This window comes from Lathyrus oleraceus, chromosome 1 (genome assembly GCF_024323335.1).
Source record: "Lathyrus oleraceus cultivar Zhongwan6 chromosome 1, CAAS_Psat_ZW6_1.0, whole genome shotgun sequence".
Lineage (NCBI taxonomy): Eukaryota > Viridiplantae > Streptophyta > Magnoliopsida > Fabales > Fabaceae > Lathyrus > Lathyrus oleraceus.
In genome coordinates, this window is record NC_066579.1 from 219,577,602 (window position 1) to 219,583,432 (window position 5,831).

General features: G+C 36.0%; 1 long non-coding RNA gene across 1 annotated transcript; it reads left to right on the top strand.

Annotated features, from left to right (window-relative positions):
* The first annotated feature begins 268 nt into the window (after nucleotides 1-268).
* LOC127128424 (uncharacterized) lies at nucleotides 269-2,276 on the top strand. Its single transcript, XR_007805897.1, has 2 exons — nucleotides 269-1,562; nucleotides 1,744-2,276. It is a non-coding gene; the product is annotated as an uncharacterized LOC127128424 (long non-coding RNA).
* The last annotated feature ends 3,555 nt before the right edge of the window (nucleotides 2,277-5,831 follow it).

A 5,831-nucleotide genomic window follows, 5' to 3' on the forward strand; every position in this document is an offset into this window, starting at 1 on the left:
TCAAATTTGCTTGAATCTTTCCCTGCTTCTCCATGTTCCAATAGGATAGAAATGGAATCCAATGAGATAGAGTTAACAAAAATTTCCTTAGACTTAAATGCAGAGAAAAGAGAAAATCAACTGGAACCATTTTCAGATATGACATCTCCAGTGAGTAGTCTTACAAATTTGGAAGAATCTCCTTCTACTTTTGATGATTCTCACTGGAAATATTTGGAAGTCAGTGAGGAAGTTGCAAGAGATTCTTTGATAGAGTTTACGTCACGTTTAGTAGTGGATCAACTGAAAATTGCTTCTACTGATGAACTATTGAGCCTGAACAGATCAGACTTTTCTAACTCTAGTATATGTAATAATTTCCAATGTTCATTGCATAAGGAGGAAGACCAAGATAGTTCTTCTCTCAATGACATGAAAATGGTGTCACAATGTTCAGAGCTAGACTCTCAGGATTCAGAATCTACAATTGTTTGCAAGAATGATCTACAGAACAATAAAGATATCAAATCACTCGGAGAGGATTTAAAGCGCAGAGAGGCATTTGTTAGGCTACAGAATTTAGCTATGGAATTCAGCCAGTTAAGCACTCGGTCTTCACAAGTGGTTTAAATCCAAATGTTCCTCTCCTTGCTCGTGTTGATCTGAATCTTGGCTCCTGTCAGTGGGCATTTTCTCCTGGACTGGTTGAGGAATCCATAAAAGGTATACTCGATGCATTCTTAAAAGCTACTCAATATGCAAATAAATGGGCCAAAGCTTGGCATAAATGGGCATTGTTCAATACAACAGTCATGTCTCATTACACTTTAAGAGGTTTCCCAGACACTGCAGCACAGTTTGTTGTTGCTGCTGTCACCGGATACTTTCATTCTATAGCATGTGCAGCAAATTCGAAAAGTGTTGACGGGAGTTTACAGGATATTCTTCGCCTTTTAACACTATGGTTCAACCATGGAGCTACTGCGGAAGTTCAAATGGCCCTTCGAAAGTCTTAACTTGCATCCCTCGGAGGCCCCGAGAGTTTCGTTGTCTTTAATCAAACGGATTTTCCACCATAGCATGTGAATGTTCACAGCGGAGACAAATTCGTTAAAAACTCAACATGGCACGATATCATTCTGCAATAACAATGCAATAACAACACACCAAAATCAGTCCAATTCCAAAAAAAAAAACACATATTCAAGTGAGTTACTGTGGTGATTTGTTTCTTACCAACAGTGAAGTTTTGGAAATGAAAGAGAACTGAGAAGGGGACCACAAATTGAATATGGACAAAACTCAAAACCTTTCCCAGTACAGACATTTCCCACTGCTCTGAGGAAACACAGCAACACAGCAGAAAGGGGATGAGTGGTATACAATAGGAGGCCACTGTTCATGGGGGAGAGCCGAAAAACCCTAATTCCTTAGAGCATCCGTTACTGTTCACTAAGAGAAAAAGGAGCTGACGGCAAGGAGAAAAGAAAACCATAGTTGTTCTTGGTGGTGAAGAGTGGAAGATCAAAAACCGGTTCAGACGGAACCTTACCTACATCCGTCGGTCAATCTCGCCGCAACCGGTTAGTTTCCTTTTCGAGTTTCGATTTCCATTTCTCCGTTTAGCTTCCTTGAAGCTTCCATTTGTGTGGTTATCTTGCCGTTAAATATTTGATGTTCAAAATGGAAAGAAATAGAATCTATGTGCGTTAAAGAAGAACTTGTTCTGCTACTGTTTTTTCAACTTTATATTTTATTTAACAGGCTTGGTCCTTTTTTATGGTATCTGTTAGCGCTTGAGATCATATAACAAGGATGTCTATCTGGTTGAGTTGGTAAATGGATGCTTTGGCAAGTCTTTGGTCCCGGGTTCAATACCTGTGTGTACCATATTTTAATTTTTCAGCATTTTTTAATTTCTATTTCACATTTCTTTTTAATCCCCTCATTATTCCTAATGTTTATTACCCCTTTTATTTATTTTAATTGTTAAATATCGCTTTTAATTTATGGATTCAACAATTTCCATGTTGTTTATCTATGATTATTTTTATCGATACATCGATAGTATTTCGCCGCGTTTTGATTAATCACATATGACATTTCAATTATTGTCAATATGTGCAAACCGGCTTTGAGCACATTAGCTAGATTTCTTAGTTTCTTTTCAATTTCCATCCGTGCGAATCCCGATTTTACCCTTTTTCTATTTAATTTTAAGTTTGTTGTAAATATAACTTGTTGTGTTATTTATTTTCTTCACATGGCTTACTCTTGGGCCTTCTTACAATGAGACAGTTCTCTTGCACTTACACTCATACATTGCATTATTTGTTGTTTGGGCCCGATTTAATTATTCCAGTACTTTGAATCCCCATTTGACAAAATGTACCCCCACTCCCCTGGCATGTAATAATTTTACTGTTTTATTTCTTTATTGCTTGACTGCTTAGTTAGCTACTAACACAAGAATAAAATCAACAATTTCAAAAGATCATAAATAATGACTCGATCCAACGTCGAGTATTTTCTCAATAAACAAATCAATCCATTTCTCCCTCCTATTCTATTCCATTTCTTTCAAACTTTCATCAAACGCTTGATCCAACGTCAAGCCATTTCTCATAATAAAAACTCAAAAAATATTAATTCATATTCAAGACCTTTTCAATAAAGATGGAAATGGAACGTGGTGTATACCGCGCACTCATGAGACTAGGATTCGAGACGGATGTCTCGCTCATCCTAGTTCTCGCCTTCATTCAAATTTATCCACTTTGTTTTCTCTCAAACACTCATTCAAATCTTTCTCAATCGCTCATCAAATGCTTGATCTAGTGTCAAGCCATTTTTCATAATCAAAACTCAAAATACTTAATTCCTATCTAAACACCTTTCAATAAAGATGGAAATGGAACATGGTAGATACCACGCACTCCTGAGATTAAGATTCGAGGCGGATGCCTCGCCTATCTTAGCTCTCGCCATCATTTAAAATTGTCAATGCGGTTTCTTCAAACCCTTTCTCAATCAAATTCAAAAACACTTTATTCTTATTAAACACTTTTACAAATAAAGATGGAAATGGGACATGGTGTATATCGCGCACTCCTGAGACTAGGATTCGAGATGGATATCTCGCTCATCCAAGTTCTCGCCATTATTCAAAACACATCAAACCAACCAATTTCTTTTCTCGCCGCCGCGCGATGGACCTTTCAAACCTTTTCTCAAACGAAAGGTACTTTGTTTAAAAACAATGCAAGGCAATGTTTTTCCACCTGTTTTGGGTAGTCCAATAATGTTTTCGTCGATTTGACACAAAGTAGCTTTCGCTAAAATCGACCAACAAACAAACATTTTTCTACCCATAACTACGTAAGCCTTGATTTCTCTGTTGAGATACGTAGGAGCAGGATTTGTAAATCTTGTCAAGCCCACTAATAAAAAACTTAGGTTTAGTCCTTCGTTGAAAATCCAAAAACATTTCTTCTCTCTTCTATTCTCTCTTTCCCACCTAATAACTTGAAAAGCCTAACATTTCAACTAACACTAATGCACACAACTAACCTAATGGTTCCCGTTGAGTACAACAGACGTGAGGGGTGTTAATACCTTCCCCTTGCGTAATCGACTCCCGAACCCTGATTTGGTTGCGACGACCAACATCATTGTCGTTTTGTCTTGGGTTTTATCGATATTCCCCCTTTCCTTTTTAGGAATAAATAAAGTTCGGTGGCGACTCTGTTCAGTCCATCATTGCGAGCGTGCGATTGCACTTCGCTTAGGTCGTATTCCCATTTTTCATCAAGGTACGACACACATGAAAATGATTCTAAGATCAAAGTTACTCTAAATGGAATTTAAAAAAACTTTCATGTTGAGGTCAAGAGCTAGGTTTTCTTGGAAAGTCATTTTTTATGGTGAAAGGTTATAGGTCATTTTGTCTGAACCCTAGTTTGGAGGTCAACTTCCCAAGATCATAACTTGCTCAAATTTTATGATATGAAAGCCATTAAAATTGCATGACCAAATTCAAGATGTATAGTTCAACTTTTGGGTTTGGAGGAAGTGCAAATTCAACTTGCAAATGCATGTGCCAAGAGGAAACATTATAGGTCATTTTGGACCATTACCATTGAACAAGTGATTTTCCTCAACTTCTAAAATACATAACTCCTTCATGAAAAATCCAAATTAGGTCAAATTTGTGACCCAATTGAATAATTTTGAAAGAGCTACAACTTTTATGAAGGAACGTTTCTCATTTGAAGTACATAGAAAAAGTTATTCAAGGTGGAAGAAGTGAACATTTGACTTGGGACTTAGAATTTTTTTTTAATATGTTTGATTTCCAAAACTTCCACCTCAAAATTCATCTTGATCTAAGCTTCAAATGAAAAAGTGTTAAACATGGAAGTTATTCCCCTTGATCTCATCTTTCCAAAAAGTCTATGATCATCTCATTTGGATTAAAATTAAGGGACTTGCCCATGGGTGTAAGTTAAAGCACCATTTGGATAACTTCAAGTTCCAATTTTCACACACATTTGCATGAGCTTCTAGTATGATTTCAGCATGAAGTACATTGAACTTTGGATCAGATTACATCATCTCATGGGCCTAGTGCACACCCATGCACCCATGTAAGAGAGAAATTCAAAATGTTGCCAAAATTTGAAGTGTGTGAAAAACACTTGGTAGCCTATAAATACATGACCCTGGTGATCAGAAATTGGATCCTCTTGCCCAAGCTTCAACCCCCTTCTTCCCCAAACACCATTGAAAGGATAATCTTGAAGATTTCTTGAGAATTTGAGTTTCAATTATCATCCTGTTTTAGAATTGAAACTCCAAGAGTACAAGATTTTTGACCATCCAAATCATCTCCTGCAAGCTTCTAGAGTCAAGCCAAGCCAAATTGAAAGCAAGATCAAGCTAATTTAAAGCTCCTCGAAGGTGAGATTTCATAAACTTTTCTTCTTTGATTCTCCCTAATTTCTCATCCATTTTGATTGATTGTTGGTTTGCTAAAGTCCTACCAATGTAGACAATAAGATTGAGTTGCTTTAAGGTCAAATCAAAGCAACTCAGTTCATGATCCTCAAAATTCAAATCCCTGTATCTCTTGATATACTTGGAATTGGAGAAAATTGAGGCCAGATTCGAGCTCCTGAGCATTTTTTCTTTAAATACATGTCTTACTTTTTCATTTTGGTGGAGGTTGGTGGTGGACCAGTCCGGTGAGGTCCACCGGAGAAGACAACTGGAGCCCTAGCTTCGGTCGTATGGTGGCATGCTTCTATCCATCAAATCTTGTCTCTATCTTCTAATCTCATGTGTTGCTTTTAATTATCAAGCCTATGTCGCGTTGACTGTAGTGCATAATGGAATACACGCTTATCACCATCTGATCTGCCACCTCAATTAATGAGTGAGATTAGATGATTCTAATTTTTTTTTGAATTTCTGATTATTTCATTTAATTGCTTATGTTTAATTAGTTCATATTAATTCCATTATTAATCCAAAAAATATGGGACTTTCACCAAAAAAATTCAAATATTTTTCTCTTTCCTTTTCCGAATTAAAATTATTTTTTTGATTAATTTTGATATTTTTCATGATTTAATTGTTTTTTATGCATATTTTTAATTGTTTAAAAATACGTCTGACTTTTAAAAAACTTATGAATTTTTTTGTTCAAAGTCCTTTGACCTTGTTTGACATATGATAAATCTCTTGGCCATTTATTTGGTGTTTTGAGGAGGTTTTAGGTTTTTGATCAAACATAATTTAATTTAAATGCATTTTAATTTTAATTTTTAATTGATTAATTGTGTAGAAATTGT